The sequence below is a fragment of the Chelonia mydas genome, chromosome 2 (genome assembly GCF_015237465.2).
Source record: "Chelonia mydas isolate rCheMyd1 chromosome 2, rCheMyd1.pri.v2, whole genome shotgun sequence".
In the NCBI taxonomy this organism is placed as follows: Eukaryota; Metazoa; Chordata; order Testudines; family Cheloniidae; genus Chelonia; species Chelonia mydas.
Genome location: NC_057850.1, coordinates 237,402,939 through 237,422,414, shown reverse-complemented (window position 1 = coordinate 237,422,414; position 19,476 = coordinate 237,402,939). Strand labels below are relative to the sequence as shown.

Below are 19,476 nucleotides of genomic sequence, written 5' to 3'. Positions count from 1 at the left end.
CTACCATAGAAATTTCCTGTTGGACGGTTGCCTGCACACGAAAAAGAATCCAGTTATTATTTTGATAGTTCTAGTAGTTATTAAAACAGGATTGGTCATCATGATTCCAGGAATCTGTTTGTAGGTCTGCTACCAACTTCTAGAGTGAAATCATTGCTCTATTGAAGTCAATGGCAAAACTCCATTTCCATGGAGCCAGATTTCATTCATAATTTCTGTAATTTCAAAAGGTTTTAAAACCATTAAGCCTCACAAAACTCTCATAGAATAAGATTGATATTATCACCTCCATTTTACAGAGAGGAAAACTGAAGCACAGTGACTGGGCCAATGTCACACAGAGAGTCAATGACAGAGCCAGAAATAGAACCCAGGATTCTGAACTGAGTGGCTCCTGGTTTAACTACTAAACAAGATTATTTTTCTTAGTGGAATCTCTTAGTCACTCTGGACCAGATACTGCCCTGATATATGTGGCTGCAACTCCCACTGAAGTCACTGTAGAGTTTGGCTATGTGAGCCTCCATCTGTAAAGAAATACCTAATATTTTTAACAAAACACAAAGCTACTTGAAATTCAGAGGTGTTCTTTTCTGAAACCTCCATTATGAACTTGGAAACTTGAAATCCTTGCATAAATGGATTTTTTAGAGTGAATTGCATCTGGTTTTGAGCAAAGATTGCTTCTTGGCAAAAATGTGCTCAGCTGTATGGTTCGGCAAGCTTTGCCTTTTTACTGAAAATTTCATGTAAGACAAGGTTTTGTGGTTTTGCAAGCTCACTCAGTGAAAACTGCTACCAAAGTCAAAGCCTTTGGATTCCTCATGTGACCCAGGGTTCTTTCAACCCAAAGCTCTTGGTAACTTTACTCTGTGCGAGGTGGTGTCAGGAAATAAATCAATGGAGACACAGCCATCCAACTGATAGAATATACAATATTACTCAGTAATATACAAGACGTAAACAGGACAACACAAGAGTGCTTTCATTTAAACCTATACTTAGTCTCAAGCACATACACATGTCCCCAACAGATTAGTAAAACACACAACCCTCAATAATTACCAAAGTTGGGTGTGGCTCTCGAATGGCACAGTGGTAGTCTTCTGATGGCCAATCTTCCGTCTGCCGACCTGGACCCAACCATGTGTCCTGAAGGAGAGTCCCTGAAGAGTCCAACTACCCCACACTTTCTTCCCTTATTTATTCATTAGTATTAGAATAACACGTCAGTCAAAGAAAACTTGTTAAGCAAGCAATTTCAAAGGTTAATCAAGAGGTTTCCCTCTGATCATCAATTAGCCAGATGTTTTTTTCCAGAGTTTGCATGCATTGAGGCCCTGACAAACACATCCCTGAGGGCACATATAGATAAGCTTCCTGTTTTTCTAAAATGCATACCTCAGCAATTTCAACAGAGATCTCATCAAGAAGGATGCGGGGTCATGCTTCCCTTTTTATGGTCGCCCAAACCTCCTCCCCTCCTGACACGGTCATGCTTGGGCTGCTGCATAGGCCCACTTATGACCTGCAGGCTCTGTTATTTTTAGCAATAAGCAGTAGTGGTCTGCCAAGATCTCCTCATACACTCACACTGCCTATCATTACCATTTCTAAAGAGATAAGACTTACATTAAATAGTAGGAAGAAAGGTTCCTTGATACTTGTCACCAAAATGTAGAGAAAAAATGTAAAGAGAATTCATCTGACAGACATTATATCTTCAGTTTCTGGCAATATGTTAAAAAAACAAAACAAAAAAACCCTGTCTTTTTGCAGTTCAGTTCATATCTAAGTTTATGGGAAATCTGTATCTGTCTGACACTTACTTTTTTTGGCTGTTCAAGGGACATGTCTTTCAAATTTTAAGGAGTCCAAAAACCTAAAAGGAGATGAAATGGATATGAAATTGACTGATTTAGCATAATGTAAAAAAGTATGGGGCCAGCTGTGCAAGATTCTGAGTGTCGTTATCTCCCTTTGATTTAAATGGGAGTAGGTGGCATTCAGCATCATACTGTATCAAGGACTAAGCTGCATAAATATACAAGCATAAAACCAGAAAAGCTTCTAAAATCATGAGTCCCATTGTATGTACATGCAGTGGTTGTGGCTCTATGATGGGGTGGTCAAACTTACAGGACCTCCGAGCCACATACAACTATCTTCAGAAGTTTAGGACTTGGGGTGCATCTGCCAGGACTTGGGGATTCTGCCCCTCAGGAAGTGCCTGCTGGGGCTACGGGCTTCCACCCCACAGAATACACTTGCTGGGACTTGAGGCTTCCATCCCGCCTCACTCCTGCTGAAGCCCCGAACCCCAGCAGGGCAGAAGCCCCAAGACCCCCCCGACCTGCTGGGCAGAAGCCCCTACCTCACCACCCCACTGCAAGGCAGAGGTCCTGAGCTCCCCCCAGCCCAGTCTGGTAGGTGGAGAATGTGGAGTGGTGTGGGGGGCTCCACGAGCCACAATTTAACTTGCATGTGGTTAGTGAGGCACAGTTTGGCCACCCCTGCTCTATGAGGAATGAGGATGAATGAGAAATTGAAAGACTCTTTCATAGGAAGCTTGTCTCTATGGACATTGGAAGCTTGAAGGTTCAGGTTGGATCCATGGCTTAGGGTCAAGAATATAGATATATTGTCCACCCATTCCCCTTTCAGTGCATTTTATTCTCCTTGTGTTGCTAGCAAGGTCTCAAAGACGCACAATAATTCTTGTGTGACAGATGTTAGTATTTAGGTCTGTTTGTTAGCCTGGGGCAGAATTTTGCATTTGACTTTTTGATACTCTTATACTAAAATGTGTAAACAAGGGGAAAAGACACTGATGTTGCTTCTGCCTAGTCAGCTGAATTTGTTAGTACAATTTGAACAGATAAGAGCAGTTAATGTGTTACTTGAGAGCACACTTTAAGATTGCCTCAACCCCTATCTCAAGGCAAGGTCAAGCAACCAGTCGGGAGGGGCAAAGGGGCTTGGGGCGAGAGGTATAAAACACTAAAAGACCAAGCAGCACAACCTCACTCCTTACCCCTCCCATGGGGGTACAAAAGGGTTGGGATGAAGAACCCAGACCCAAAATGGAACATGAACCTAAGTGGTAAGGGGTGGGACTGTGGGCATACATTGCAAGTGTATTTGGGCCTGCTAAGAAGGAGGAGGTGGGAATAGGGAAAATGGGGAATGGGAAATGAGAATGGGGAATAGGGAACGGGGACACAGGCAAGGCTCTGCAGCATCAGAGCTGGGAAGGGGGAGATGGGGTAAAGGCTCTGAGGTGTCAGAGCTGGGAACCGAACACTGGGACACAAACTCTGCCGGCGTATAGAGCTATGGACATGCTTGTTTGGAACTAATCCCAATAAATATCACATTGTCTGCACTTTGGAATTCTGGTCTTTTGCTGCTTGCTGTCTGCGTGACAAGAACCAGGGAAGTGGGAGGGTGAAGGGAAAGCCCCCAAACAGCAGAATACCATTTTCCATCTCATCCCATAATATGGATACATTACACAAAAATCAGAGGTACGTAACATGCAGGTGACAGAAGAATGTCCCTGAAGCAACAGCTGAGCATAAACGTGAACATGATAATAACTTACTTATTCAGCTGTTAAACGTAGCATTAGCTGGAGAGTGCAACTGCATTTAGAATAAACAATCACCAGCCTTGGCAAAAGGTCCCAAAGCGCTGCTATTGGCTAAAACCATTGCCTTCTTTCAGTCCTCCTTCTATTATTGCTGTGAGCTATAAATTGTGGTAATTCAAGCATACATGGTTAGCGTTTAAAAAATGAATTAGAAAAGCTTTACAACAAACTAAGTAATATTGTATATTCTAAATGACAAAGTAACTTACAAATACTAGAAATCTGTGCAATATTCACTATATTTATGTAGCCTATGCTCACCAGTGTTGATTTTTTTATCATAATAGTTTATATATAAACAATCGTGTTTGCAGTGTTTTTGTAGATGCGTTCGTCTCAGGATATGAGTGAGATAAGGTAATGGGTGAGGTAATATCTTTTATTGGACTAATCTCTGTTGGTGAAAGAGACACGCTTTCAAGCTACACAGAGCTGATGAAGAATTCTGTGGAGCTTGAAACCTTGTCTCTTTTACCAACAGAAGTTGGTCCAATAAAAGATACTACCTCCTCCACCCTGTCTCTTATGTACTGATAATGCAGTTCACCAAACACCCACTTTGCCTGTAAATTTATACTTATCTGCATAATATTCTATATTGCTAGGCTAAAATCCCTCCTCATGTATGTATTAATGTTTTTATATGTTATAAGCCATATATATATATATTCACTTGTGGATTCCCATGTGTACCTGTGCAATGTGGTGGACCCACACAGTCTATGCCTTGCACTGAAGCAGACCAAATATATCTAGACCAGTGGTTCCCAAACTGGGGTTCGTGAACCCCTGGGGGTTCGCAAAATGTTACAGGGGGTTCCCGGGAAAAAATTCCCTAATGGCGGACAGAGCTGTCCCTAGGGACCCTGGGCAGCATGGGGCAGCAGCCTGGAGCCCCTGGACTTCCAAGAGCTAAGCAGATCAAAGCAAGCATATCTATCACACTGAGGAGATTTAAACTTCAAGACTCCTTATAAAAAATGGAAAGGGAGGCAGATTTTTTTTTTGCTGTTTTTAAAATTAAATATGCAGCTGGTATTGTTTTTAAAATTATTATGAAGAACAAGTTTAAGCTTTGTTGTAATGTGCGTTGTTTGCCTGGACTGCTCAAGACCTGAATGCCTGTGTAGGAGGACCTCTTTGAGTTGGCTTCTTCAATACCTGCATGCTGTTTCACATCTGATACTCCTTGATGAAACATAGGAGCCTTGTCTTATAATAGGCTTATTCAAATGATACAAGCTATGAAAGTGAGATCTTGGAAGAGTGTTGCCATTTTCATAATGTAATAAGAATAATGTAATGATAAATAATAATTAATAATAAATAGTGTGTAATAAACATGTCATAAAAACAAATTTTATATTTCCAAGATCACTGCTTTTCTAATTTATACTCAGGTAAAGGAGAAAATCCCTGGAAACATTCATTTTTTAGGAGGGGGTTTGCGAGACTTGACATTTTAGTGAAAGGGGTTCACAGGTTGTTAAAGTTTGGGAACCACTGATCTAGACCGTCCCTAACAAATGTTTGTCGAAGTTGTTCTTAAAAACCTCCAATGACATGGATTCCACAATCTCTCTTGGTCATCTGTTCCTTTGATTAATGTGGATTTTCCAACTGTACCTAAAGCATCATTCAAAATTGAAGAGGTTAACTCCAGCTGGGAATTCAAATGAATGCATAATTTAATTTTGTTTTGAGTTTTATCAGAACTACCAATTTTGCACAAAAAAGCTGGGAATAATCTCTCATGGGAGAGCTGGTTTAGAGAAGATTAATAGGATAATTGGATAATGAGTTTAGTAAGAGATTAAAATTCAATTGATCTTAAAAATTTTGGCCTTAGGGAGCCTCAGCCAAATTTAGGCATATTTTAAACATAAAAAGTGGGGAGGGAATTACCAAACTCCCATTTGCAGTGATGCACTATTAAAAATATTTCTGATAGCCAGAAGCTTTTTCTTTTATTGTTCCCATTGTAATGTTCTGAGGATACTTCTCTAGATTCCTGACTGAGACTTTGGAACTATCAAAAAAGAGTCTGCTCCTAGACAATGAATCCTAAGCTTTAATGAGCCTAGTGCATGCTGGGACAGGATTGTGGGAGACAAGTTGCTTCCGTGTGAATATTCATACAGGGCAAATTCTACCCTCTCCTCCACAAGTGTGGAGTGCCCGCCTGTGGAGAAACTAATACTAGTGGGGCAGAATTTCAAGAGGCCGCACAAATGGTAGAGTCTGGAAGTGACTATATCACTTCCATATACACTGTATCTTCCCCATCTCATTTAAAATGGCTGTTATCACCCTCTTTCATGACAAACCCTCTTCCTAACCCTTGTTTTCTTGTTATCTATACTCCTGACCTCAACATCCCTTTTCTCACAAGAGTGTTTTCTCTTACAATTGTGGTGACCTTATTGACTATTTTGTTTCTGACCAAGATGAACATTTCATTAATATAATTAGCATTGACAATGAGTAAAAAGCAAAATCAACTGTGTTCAAGCCACAAATTTTCTGATATCTCCTTAGCATATTTGCTTAGATTTAAATTCGATACTGGTTCAAAATGGTAAAGACTCTCCAAGTCCCTGTAAGTGTCTTCCCTGTAAGCTGGAGCCATTTTCTGCATGCACAATTTACATTCCTCTTTTAAGATAACCAGACTTGGGATACTAATTGCATTGAAATCCATAGTTTAGAATTTTGCCCCCGACCAAACTAGATGAACCGTGATTTTGACTGGGCTTTTCAATGAGATTGTTTAAACTTGAAACTCAAAATGAAATTTGACGGAACCTCTACTGTAGAGCTGTACTCTGAACATAGAAAGTGCTATAAAAATGCTAAGTACTCTGAAAAATCAGGCCCTAGGTATCTCAAGTGAGGCACTCAAAATTAGTGGACTCTTGACAATTTTGGTCTTAATCTCAGCTTCCCATCTGTTAAAACCATATAATAACCCTCTACTTTACAGGCAGGTGTGTTGTGAAGATATGTTAATTAATGTTTGTGAAGCACTTAGATACTACAGTGAAGAGTGGCATAGAAAGACATAAATCAACTTAATAATTCTGTATTTGATGTAGAGTTTCAATGGTATGCAGTAAATAATGTCCGGGATCATTCACTGAATGATAAGGATCAAAATAAATATTGAATAGCTTCTCATTAAGTGAGTACCCTCCCTCCTGTGCACTGAATGAGGCAGGGGTCCTGTGCAAGGGGAGTGGGGAGAAGGGGAGGGAAGTGTGTGATCATATAATTAAAGAGTATATCAAAATGCATATGCACAAGGGGGGTGAATTAAGATGGCACAGGCAACCTTAATTCTGGCATTTTCTATCCTTTAAGTGTGTGACTTTGCAACCTTACCATTCTGTTAACCGAGTTTTTGTAATATAGTGTACCCCTGTGTCCACCCCCTACATGCTATTGTAATACTCTTTGTACAAAGTATGCCTTATGAGGTATCATTTGAAAACTTATAATTTGCTGGCCATTGTTGTCCTGATAAAATGTGTGTGGCAACATTGTTTGTGAACTTAGAAGATTCCACTTTATTGTGTTCTTGACACATGTTCCAGACTGAGGTTGCCAGACAGGTCTGTCTCAGACAAAGGAATGTGATGCTCTGCTTAATTTGCATTTAAGCAGTAAATAGAGTCATCAAGAAGGAAGGGAAACAAAGAGTGCTCAAACAGGTGAGGAAAAAGCAGCAGAGAACATCCTTCCCTCTAGACTCTTTGTATCCTGAATCTCAGCTGGAAACGTGTTTCAAGAGGGAAACTGACACTATAAAAGGAGGGACAAACACTGCAAGACATCTTCCCCTCTCTCCCTGCCCATCACATTCACAGCACCTGAACTGACAAGACAAAGGAAGCATTTGTTGGATTCTAGAGAAAAGAGGTCCTGGCTTAAGAAGTTTGGTCAGTAAGACTGCTGAGAGCATGTGGTGAGGACTTTGCTTTGAGTTTCACGTAGTTTAAGTTAGGCACCAAGTGCGTTTTGTCTTTATTTTTCTTGTAACCATTTCTGACTTTTATGCCTCATTACTTGTACTCACTTAAAATGTATCTTTTGTAGCTAAACTTGTTTTATTGTTTTATCTAATCCAGTGTTTTTAAATTGAAGTGTTTGGGGAAACTCCATTTGGGCTGGCAAGTTATGTGCACATTATTTCTATTAAAGAAATAATGGAATTTATGTAAACTTGCATTTCCCAGGAGATGGCTGGGCAATACAGGACATACATTTCTGGGGGTGGGAAATCTAAGACTGAGAGTGTGTTGAGGTCACCCTGCAGTATAACCAAAGCTGGTAAGAGCCATGATGTGTCTGTCTGGCTGCAGCCCGTGCAGACATAACTGGGAGTGACTTGCATTCTGGAGGCTGTTTGTGAGCAGTCCAGACTGGAGGCTACAGCGCAAAGCATTGTAAAGGGCTCCTCAGGTTAGAGGGCAGGTTTGACACAGCTACTCATTAGTCTGGATTGAACCTGATATATACATATACATCAAAGTAGTTACACCAGTGGATATTTCTCTAATGCAGACAGGGCCTAAGAGAGATGCCATGCTGAGGTCTGGGAAAGGGGCGAATGACCATGAAGAGTTAAGAGAGACAAAGTGAGTGAGGTAATAGCCTTTACTGGACCAACTTCTCTTGGTGAAAGAGACAAACCTTCCAGCTACATGGACCTCTTCTTCAGGTCATGAAGATGTAAGAAATTTAATCCTGTTTAAACCAGAGAATAGGTACATGATTCAGCTTGGGTAGCTGGATTTTGCTTAGACTCCTGTATAGTGATGTTTTATTCTATTAATTTCTATTTGTTTTTAGATATTTTCCTACCTTAAACTGTTTTTTATTTAAGACAGTTTGGCATTGGAGACTGTTATTCGGGATCAAGCACTCCAGGACATTCTGGAAGGAAGAAGCCAAACCTCTAACCTCAGAGGAAACTGAGTGGAGATAGAGATACCTACCTGAGGACTCAAAGACATGGTTATGGAGGGCATACCCTCAAAAGCATTTGTAACCCCTGCCTGCTTGGAATGACTCTTTGTCCCCCTCTAGTGGTGACTGTGCCAGCTAGAGATTGATGAGCCAGCTAAAGCCTTGGCTAAGAGAATGGTGTCTTTTGGTTCGAGCAGTATAAGCTCATGCATTTAGTTTTGTTCCCCACTGCTGACACTCCTGTGTGGGTTGGCGTTACAAGTGGTGACCCATACCAGGAATTCAGGCAATTCAACTGGGAAAGTCTCTGAAGCTCAGGGATGCCCTTAAAATCATGGAATCATAGAAGATTAGGGTTGGAAGAGACCTCTGGATGTCATCTAGTCCAACCCCCTGCTCAAAGCAGGACCAACCCCAACTAAATCATCCCAGCCAGTGTTGACAGATTTTAGGAAGGTCGGAGAACAGTCAAGATATTTGTCTCCCTATCCGCATCTATCATCAGGGTTTAAGATCTCCCAAAATAAAAACCAACAAGGGAGTGTAGGAATAAAATGCAGGTATGTTTATTAGACCAACAACAGTCAAACAAGGTAAGTAAATGGGATATGCTGTAAAGGACTGCCAACACAGTTAAGTAAGGTAAATAGGTAAAGGTGACACTATAACTATACTGACTGTGACCAAAAAGGGTTTACTCCCTCTCCAAGTCGGGTCCCAGGTAAGGGGTATGGGGAACTTGAAAGGTCTCTACCATTTCTTGCAGCTTGTGTCTGGAGCTTCACGACCTCATGATGCAGATTGGGTCCGGAACCGACGAGGTGACTCAGCAGGGTGAGGAGTGGACCTCAGGCAACTGCTTGATGCTGGTGATTCTTCTTTCTCCTACCCTGCATCGGCGTGGCTGCAAGTAAGATCCAGGTGAGAGGGTGGCAGCTAGCAGCTCACCCTTGCGTGCAAGTGTGTTAAACCCTCCCGCAACCCTAAGGTGCGATGTTCTGGCTTATGCACCTGAGTAGAACACACTGCTGTGGTCCAGCACTTTGCCACTCAGATGGGCAGCCCCGTCCTTCTGGCATGCTAGCCATTATATGCCCTGCTGTTCCTGGTCAGATTGCATGTCACATGGCTATTTGGTTTCCCACCTTTTCGGTAGAAAGGGCGGAAAACTATACCTGAGGAGCGGGAAGAAGGGCATCCAAGATGGATTCCTAGTTGTTGTTGCGAGAAATTCAAGATCGCGTGTGGTTATTAATGCCAAAACGGAAAATTTCGCCCCTACTGTCCCCTCCTTGTCAGCAAGCATTCCCTTCAAACATCGGGGATCTGATGCCGACACACCTCGCTGACACCCAGGTAGGGTGGCACACCTGGATTTCTTGTCTACCTTTCTGAAATTGTTGTGAGTCCACCTGTATTGTGACAAATGCAATATAAACATAACAAATTGCAAAGAAAACAAGATCGTAAAAGGATGCACCAATATGTGCCAGGATTCAGCAACCTTGGTGGGGTCAGTGAACAGAGATTTTCACCAATTACTTATAGCTGCTGTCCTCTTCACTCTTTTGAGAACCGCTTCTATTTGTTCTGATGAGTGGTGAACGGTAAGCATAGCTGATTACGTGGATCTACGACTTCATTGGCATGCCTGGTGAAGTCTGGGTACTCCATCAGTTGGCTGATAAATGAGATGTTTAGTCCCAGACTCACCAGTTTGACATGGTCATAAAGATAGTACGTAGTTTGAATGGCTCTAGATGTCATCCTTTCTGATTGAAACATCACACAGCTCTATGGTTAAGGCAAAACATAAGCACAAGTTTGGGTGGATGTCATTATCTATAGTATAAAAGGTATTTACAATAAATGTTTTGCAAGAACTCTGGAGACATACACAATGATCATTAATGACAGCTATCTTGAAATGGGAAACGGGTTGAGGCTGCAATTCATAATGGCATTTGCCTTCGTCGATATTTAAGCAAATGTGCACACCTAAGAATACACCTAGTTAGACGCAGGTATCCCTGGTTGGGTTTCCATAGGCATGAACCGGCAGCTACTGCGTGATACACGATCCCCTCCTGAAGTACCCACTTTGGCACATATATAGGCATCAGGGTGGTGCCATTGACATTAATGCCAAGAGGAAGAAAGGGATAGGCCCACTTTGTGGTGGCGTTCATTATTGTAAATACGCTGGCGGTATAAACAAATACATTTAGAAGGGCTGTTGGTGAGCAATTCACCGGAGCACCTTAACTGTGGGTTAGTGACTTCCCACACGCATGCATTTGGGACTTGATTTATTCGCCCTACTGGACCAGCATCTCAGACAGTAGTTAGATAGGAGCCTAACCCCTGGCCCACTCTAGAATCTTGTTAATCCTCCTTCTCCAGGACCCACAATCAAACATATTTAGGTCCCAATAGATAATTGAATAGGGTTATTGGAGTTAACTTGTCTGAAGGCTTTGACCACGGAAAACCCTAATAAACTTTTGGCTCGCAGTTTCCGGGGTAAATAAAGCAGTTCCATAATTACAATAGAAGTTATCCCCCGATTTCACAAAGAAAGCTCCATTTACACTATGTACAATGGTCAGACACAATATTAGCCGATGGAGGACATGACAAAAGTGGAACTCCTATGGCAGAAACAGAGAACATGTATTAGGACTTGTTCCCAGTTCCAGTCCCCTTTCAAGCCTTCATTTGGCTGGAATGAAACCATTTGGTATTCTTTCCACGCTTACCCAGGATTTCAGTCTGATAAACGCATGGGCTGGCCTTGTTGATGATAGTGGCTGGTCCCACCCACCTCAGGCTCAGAGTGTGGCCATGTTCTGAATAAAATATAAACATTACCAAGTTCCCAACCTCCCACTCTGTCACCTTCACGTCTATCCATCCCTCGTACATTTGATTTTAATTGCATGGCTACCTGGTGCTGGATGGTACTTATGTCTGTCAGGATCTGTGCCACTAAGCCCTCCCCCGATCATCACAAGTTTTCAAAGATAACGATCAATGGCTCTGCAGTCAGATCAGCCAACTCCCTCAGCACTCTCGGATGTATTGCATCCGGCCCCATGGACTTGTGCATGTCCAGCTTTTCTAAATAGTCCTTAACCTGTTCTTTCACCACTGAGAGCTGCTCACTTCCTCCCCATACTGTGCTGCCCAGTGCAGCATTGTGGGAGCTGACCTTGTCTGTGAAGACCGAGGCAAAACATATATTGAGTACTTCAGCTTTTTCCACATCATCTGTCTCTAGGTTTCCTGCCCCATTCAGTAAGGGTCCCACACTTTCCCTGACCACCTTCTTGTTGCTAACATACCTGTAGAAACCCTTCTTGTTATCCTTCACATTCCTTGCTAGCTGCAACTCCAGTTGTGCTTTGGCCTTCCTGATTACACCCCTGCATGCTTGAGCAATATTTTTATAACTTCTCCCTTGTCACCTGTCCAAATTTCCACTTCTTGTAAGCTTCCTTTTCATGTTTAAGCTCACCGAAGATTTCTCTGTTAAGTCAAGCTGGTCACCTGCCATATTTGCTATTCTTTCTGCATATTGGTATGGTTTGTTCCTGAACCCTCAATAAGGCTTCTTTAATACACAGCCAGCTCTCCTGGACTCCTTTCCCCCTTATATTAGCCTCCCAGGGGATCCTGCCCATCAGTTCCCTGAGGGAGTCAAAGTGAGCTTTTCTGAAGTATTCTGCTGCTCTTCTTTCTTTCTTTTGTCAGGATCCTGAACTCAACCATCTCATGGTCACAGCTGCCCAGGTTGCCACCCACTTCTACTTCCCCTACCAATTCTTCCCTATTTGTGAGCAGCAGGTCAAGAGAAGCATGGCCCCTAGTTGGTTCCTCCAGCACTTGTATCAGGAAGTTGTCCCCAACACTCTCCAAAAACTTCCTGGATTGTCTGCGCACTGCTGTATTGCTCTCCCGGAAGATGTCAGGGTGATTGAAGTCCCCCATGAGAACCAGGGCCTGTGATCTGGAAAATTCTGTTAGTTGTCCAAAGAAAGCCTCATCTACTTCATCCTCCTGGTCTGGTGCCTATAGCAGACACTCACCATGACATCACCCTTGTTGCTCTTGCCTCTAAACTTAACCCAAAGACTCTCAATAGGCTTTTCTCCAGTTTCATACTGAAGCTCTGAGCAATCGTACTGCTCTCTTCCATACAGTGCAACTCTTGAACCTTTCCTCCCCAGCCTGTCCTTCCTGAACATTTTATACCCATTCATGACAGTGCTCCAGTCGTGTGAGTTACCCCATCAAGTCTCTGTTATTCCAATCACATCATAGTTCCTTGACTTTGCCAGGACTTCCTGCTTGTTTCCCAGGCTTCTTGCATTTGTGTACAGGCACCTAAGATAACTAGTCGATTGCCCTACTTTCTCAGTATGAATCAGGAGGCCTCCCCTGTTGCACCCTCCTCCTTGTGTTTCCTTCCAGCATCCCACTTCCCTCCAGGCTTAGGTCACCATCCCCCGGCGAACCTAGTTTAAAGCCCTCCTCACTGGGTTAGCAAGCCTGCCTGTGAAGATGCTCTTTCCTCTCTTCGTTAGGTGGATTCCATCTCTTCCTAGCAATCCTTCTTCGTGGAACAACATCCCATGGTCGAAGAATCTGACATAACCATGCATTTACCTCCATAATTCGATGGTCCCTATCTGGGCCTTTTCCTTCAACAGGGAGGATGGATGAGAACACTACTTGTGCCTCAAGGTGCCACAAGTACTCCTTTTCTTTTTTCTCAAACTCCTTTATTCTTCTTCTCAGAGCCATGTAGTCTGTAGTGACCTGCTCAAGGTCATTCTTGGCAGTATCATTGGTGCCCACGTAGAGAAGTAGGAAGGGGTAGTGGTCTGAGGGCTTGATCAGTCTCGGCAGACATTCCATCACATCCTGAATTCTAGTTCCAGGCAAACAGCACACTTCTCGAGTTTCCCAGTCTGGACGGCAGGTGGATGACTCCGTTCCCCTTAGGAAGGAGTCCCCCACCACCACCACCTGTCTCCTCGTCTTGGGAGTAGTGGTCACGGAACACCCATTCCTAGGTGCATCACATGCCTTCCGGTCTTCTTCTGATCCCTTCCCTCAGATGACTCTTCCAAACCATTCTCCATGAATAGTACCTGTGCAGAGAGTCTGAAAACGGGTGCTGGACATGGGTTCTCCTCTTTCTTCTTCTGGAGGTCACATGCTGCCAATTTTCTTCCCCGTTCTGCACTACCCTCTCAGATTCTTCAGCATGCTGTGCCTGTTGTACCAAATGCTGACTTCTGTCCAGAAAATCTTCTTTTTCTCTGACGCAACGTCGGGTTGATACTTGGGTCTCTTGTTCTTCAACCTTCTCTTCCAATATGGAGACCAGCTTGCGCTTCGTACAGACGAAGTTGCTTCTATCCTCTGGGAGAAAGACAAACATGACACATCCTGTGCAGGTCACAGCAGCTGATTGCTCACTATCCATAATGTCTTCCTTCTAAGAGCCTCTTTGGATGTTATATTTACTGCTCACAGAAGCCTGAAAGGCAAAAAAAAAACCAAAACCCAAACCCTCTGTGGGAACCACCCCACCCAGGCGAACTCCCAGGCAAACTCTCTCTGTTTGCCAGTCCTCTGTTTGCTGCTTGCCACGCCCAGGGGGAGTATGTAACCCCTGCTTGCTCAGAGTGATGCTCTGTCACCCTCTAGTGGTTGCTAGGCCCAGAAGAGAATGATGAGCCTGCTACAACCTTGGCTAACACACAGGTGTCTTTTAGCTCAGGCAGCAGAAGCTCATGTATTAAGCTCAAGAGGGCTTGATCCTTACTGCTGTTGCCCCTGTGTGGGTCAGTGTTACCCATTGAAAAGCCACATGCTGTGGTCAGTACAGATATGGGGAGAGCCACAGACCAGGAAGAATTTGAAAGCTTTGGTGTCAGCTTCACATGGAGGAAAACCTTGATTACACCCACAAAACCCATTCCCATGTGGAAAGGCATCAGTGTGGTAGGGATGCCAATTCATTTAACTGAATGGACTATCCTGTACTGTTTACAAATTCATTCTGGGAGAAGCAGAATAGTGTGGTTGAATGGGAAGAACTTTTGCCAGAAGGGCTTTCCAGGCATTGCAAAAAAGGCAGAAATCCAGCTTTGTCCTGTGGGGAAATATCCAACACCTTTTTTTCCTTATCCAATAAAAGCATACCGAGATCTGCATAATTAGATGTGCATGGAATAAAAAAAGAATAGAGAGGGACAGCATAAGGTACAGAATTAGACAATATCATTTATGAGAAGAAATTGTTATTTAGTATTTGTATTGCAGTAGTGCCCAGAGGACATAATCAAGGATCAGAGCCCCACTGTGCCAGGTGCTGCACACACACGTAATGAAAAGATAGTCCTTGTCCCCTAAGAGTTTGCAGTTTAAGTAAAATTCCATTAAAATAATTATACATCTTGAATTGTAAATCGGAATAAACAGCACTGCTGTATTTATCCATCATTGCCATTTGGGAATTTACAATAAAATCAGATCGCAATCTTCCAGAAAATATCTATTTGACAAAATATCTTGTGATTGTGCCTGGTAGCTGTGGGAAGTAAATATTCATTTGCATTTCATGTGATGAAAAACATTAACATTTTTTACACTGAGACACGTACTGGCATCTGAAACCAGATTCACCCAGTGCAGTCATATGTATGTTCAGGTCATCTGAATGGATGACAGGTTGGAAGCAACCACTATTACACGTGCACTTTCCCATACCAATGACCCTTGTTAATGGAGCAGTGAATTAACTCGTCTTGAACAGTCATAGAAAATATGCCATTTGTAAAGAGTTGAAATTACCAGGCCATCAGATAGCTGAATGACACAGGGTGGCAGCAGAGATCAACAAGACTGGTTGCTGTCCAGGAAAGGGATAATAAAACTTCGGCGAAACTCATGAGCTGTAGCTCACGAAAGCTTATGCTCAAATAAATTGGTTAGTCTCTAAGGTGCCACAAGTACTCCTTTTCTTTTTGCGAATACAGACTAACACGGCTGTTACTCTGAAACCTGTCATTGCATAGAATTGCCCCGCAATTTTTACAGTGGTCTCCATAGTCCAACTCTTATTGTCAAAGTCTTAGCCTGCAGTTGTTTGCCTTAAATGGACTGAAGTCAAATGCTTATCTCCTAGGGTGTGATTTTGTTCCAACTGAAATCATAGGAAGAGAAACCAGGGCTGGCTCTACAGTTTTTACCGCCCCAAGTAGTGAAAAAAACTGCCGCCATGGACGACGAAAGGAAGAAGCTGCCGCCCATTTGCCGCGCAGTTGGCAATGGGGAGAAGCTGCAGCCAAATTTCCTCCGCGGCGAGTGGAATAGATTTATGATTGCCGCCCCAAGCACCTGCTTGGAACGCTGGTGCCTGGAGCCGGCCCTGAGAGAAACCCCCTTGCCTAGACAATTTTCAGACCCAAATGCCTAAACTTAGACATCTAGGGTAAAATCCTGGTGTTATCAAAATCAAATGGAGGCTTTGCCATTGATTTCAGTGGGGCCAGGATTTCATGGTCATGAATTTTCAAAGGGATCCAAAAAATTAAGAGGGAGGGCCAATGGGATTAAGTCACTTAGATGTGTAAGGAAATATTACTAGGGTGCCTACCTCCTTTAGATGTACTTGAAAATCCCAGCCCCAAATCTATATTTAGTTACCTGAACAAGTGGCCTGATTTTCAAGCATGCTGATTAGCTGACAGCGGGAGCAGTGTGTGCATATCTGAAAGGCTAACTCTCTTAACTTTTGACTTTTCAACCTAAATGTCCTTTAATGTGTTTTTTTGTGTGTAATAATATATTAAGGATGAAACAAAGTTAAGGCTTTTATAGACAAAACCTACATAGATAATATTTTTTTAAATCCATATTAAAGTTCTCTGTCTGTTACGGCTATTTCCCATCCTGTAAAAGCTTATGCACATTCTTAACTTTAAGTATGTGAGTAGTTCCATCATAGTCAATGGGACCTCTTACATGCTTTAAAGTGCATGTTTGCAGGATCTAAAGTATTAAGCACTTAACAGTACAAAGACCATGCGTGTTTCTCAAACTTCTATGATATGTTGAGATACACCAAATGAATAGGAATTCCCTAACTTGGAATTGCATGTCACAGGCTCAGTATTACTTTAACATTAATTATGTTTACTCTCTCATGGATTCTTAATAGGCATCAACAAAAATACACTTCAGAAATGGCCTTGAAAAGAAAAAGAGAAAAAAGATGGACTTGTTTCTTTTTTTTTTAACATCTGAAATTTAGATCTAGTCTACCTTGGAAGACTTTACAGTGACTGGACAAATAATGGCATTATGCCATTGCAGGAGAAAAGACTTCAGACTTTTCAGCAAATGAAAAGAGAATTGATTTTTAGCCACTATTTTCAATTGTTTTTTGCCTGTTTTTGTTAACATCTATTTAACTCCAGAGCCTACTGACCACTTAGTAGAAATGGTTTATTTATCAAAGATTCAGTCTCCTCAGCCCTTCAGATAAGTGTGAAAACCTTTCAGCAAATTCAGGGAAAAACAGATAGATTTGACCTTTCTGATATTTCTAAAGCAGAAAGCAAACAGATTTTTTTTCTTTTATATCTTGTCTTTTTAAAGTTAAACCTTTCAGCCTTTCATCTCACATCCTAGTGAAGAAAAAAAGACACAAAAATCTTATCCAGCTCACATTTATAAAGTTTCTTTTTAATGCACCCAATAATTTTATTAAAGTCTTTTCTGCTTTGCTTCTGGCACCTTTGTTCACTCCCTGATGCCATTCACAGAGGCTGTTATGAGAATGCATATAGATGCACAATTTGGTGCACGATGCATGCATGTTGCACCTTGATGTAGTTGGATGCAGCAAAGATAAATAGACTGAAAAGTAATCAGCTATAAGCATGAAGAATTCTGTGCAGGGTTGAGAGAAATTGTGTCAATGTCATAACAGCGTATGCAGTGATTGTGTCAGAAGGACGAAGGACATTATGCAGTGTTCATTATGCAGCTCTTAACAGTTTTTGAATATTAATTCTGAGCACGTATTTCTTATAGGTTGAGACGGGATTTTTACCTTTGATTTTAAGGACTCAATCCTGCATGGTGCTGCATTGCCTCAAGTCCTATTGACGCCAATATGGGGCAGGGTGGGGGAGGATATCCTTAGCTGATGCAATTTGTCATGATAGTGCCATTGAATTCAATCCATTCACGTCAGTGGAGCTATGGCAATTTACACCAGCTAAGGATCTACCCCTGGGAGTTGAAGGTACTCAGCACCTCCAAGAGTTGCTCAGCACCTAACAGGATCAGGCCCTAAAGGTGTAGACAACACTATAGTATATTCACTCAGTGAATATATGTGTTCTGTGTTAGGTAAGAATTATGGTGCTAATAAGCAAAGTCCCACCGTTCTAAAGGCGGGGGGAAGGGATTTTCAGTAGCTGCTTTACTAATAGTCATAATATGTCATTTTAATATTTAAAGGGCTGATTCTGCCATATGCTGAGAGCTCTCAGATTCAATTACAGTCAAAGAGAATGGGGGCACCCAGCACTCTGTAAGATTGGATTGTAAGTGAATTTTAAAAATAAACAATGGGACTAGGGATAATTATAATTATGAGTTTTATCTCACCTCCTCCTAAAATACCAAAATGATTGTACTGGCATATCTGAATGCTGAGCATTCTTCTGGAGATGTGATCTGTAATGGATATCCTGACAACTGCAACTACTATGGTTTGAGCAACACCACCAAAATATCTCATTGCCTTCTGGAAAGTAACGGTATGTTTTAGAATTTCCCAGACCCAATCCATACTGATCCACCTAAAGAACAATGACCCACCACAGTGTTTCAGTGGAATTAATCCAGTATCTCTCTTTCTTTCCCCACCCCCATGCTGAACCCTCAAGAGAGCATTATAGATTTCTTTTACTGTTATGCTCATTCATTTGCTACGTGACAATGACCTACATTGTGAATATGAGACTTTGAATGTAAGCACGCATTGCAATAGGCTTATAAATATTTTTTTCAGAAGGTTTGAGATAGAATCTGACATCCAGTGACTCTTTGATCTTGAAAGGATTGTAAGGAAATGGTACTTGTGTGCATCCAAATACTTGCAGGCAACTGCAGGTAATCCAAATGAAGAATCAAAGATTCAGGGGTTTGTAGAAGTGACTCACATTCAAAAAGTTCTAGATAAACTGCAGCTCTGGTTTCCATTCTTGGAGAAGTGCTGGCACTGAACTTACAGGAATCTAAAAAAACAGCTCTCCCACCTTTTCCCCTAGATTTCCCCTGACGCTCCCCACCTTAGCCATTGCAGGAGAAATGGTAAATTATAAGGGATTGGGATACTTATTCCTCCCTTAAGAAGCAGCCTTTACTTGTGATCAGGAGGGAGATGTTGGCAAAGGTTACTATAAAAGCAAATAATTATTCATTTCAAATAATAAAATCTTGCATTTGCACTATGAAAAATGTGTTAGAGAATCAGACAAGTGTGAATACTAGAATTTTGAGGCAAAATGCATGTATCTGCACATTATTTTGCAGTGATAATATATTTGCATTTATCCAGGTACTAGAACAAATTCTATAGTCTAGATGATCACATGCCAAGAGGAAGAAAATTAATTCTGATGCCTAAAATGTGGTAGATTATGATACCTACCTACTCATCGTGGATAGTACCTTACTACGCCATTTGTAGTCTCACCTCATTGTGATTAATAAGGCTACTTGTAAGTACGAGTTGGCTGTTAGTGAATAATTAGGGCTTATTT

The 19,476-nt window shown here is 42.0% G+C and overlaps 1 long non-coding RNA gene across 4 annotated transcripts in view; it reads left to right on the top strand.

Annotated features, from left to right (window-relative positions):
• Positions 1-19,476, top strand: part of LOC119565425 — a 59,506-nt gene that overhangs the window by 18,326 nt on the left and 21,704 nt on the right. The window contains exons 1-2 of one of the 4 annotated variants that reach the window (XR_005224090.2): positions 6,918-7,616; positions 8,216-9,541. This is a non-coding gene — a long non-coding RNA (uncharacterized LOC119565425). Of the gene's footprint in view, positions 1-6,917; positions 9,542-19,476 lie in introns of those variants that run through there. The other 3 variants (XR_006289115.1, XR_006289114.1, XR_005224089.2) reach the window with 3 other exon arrangements.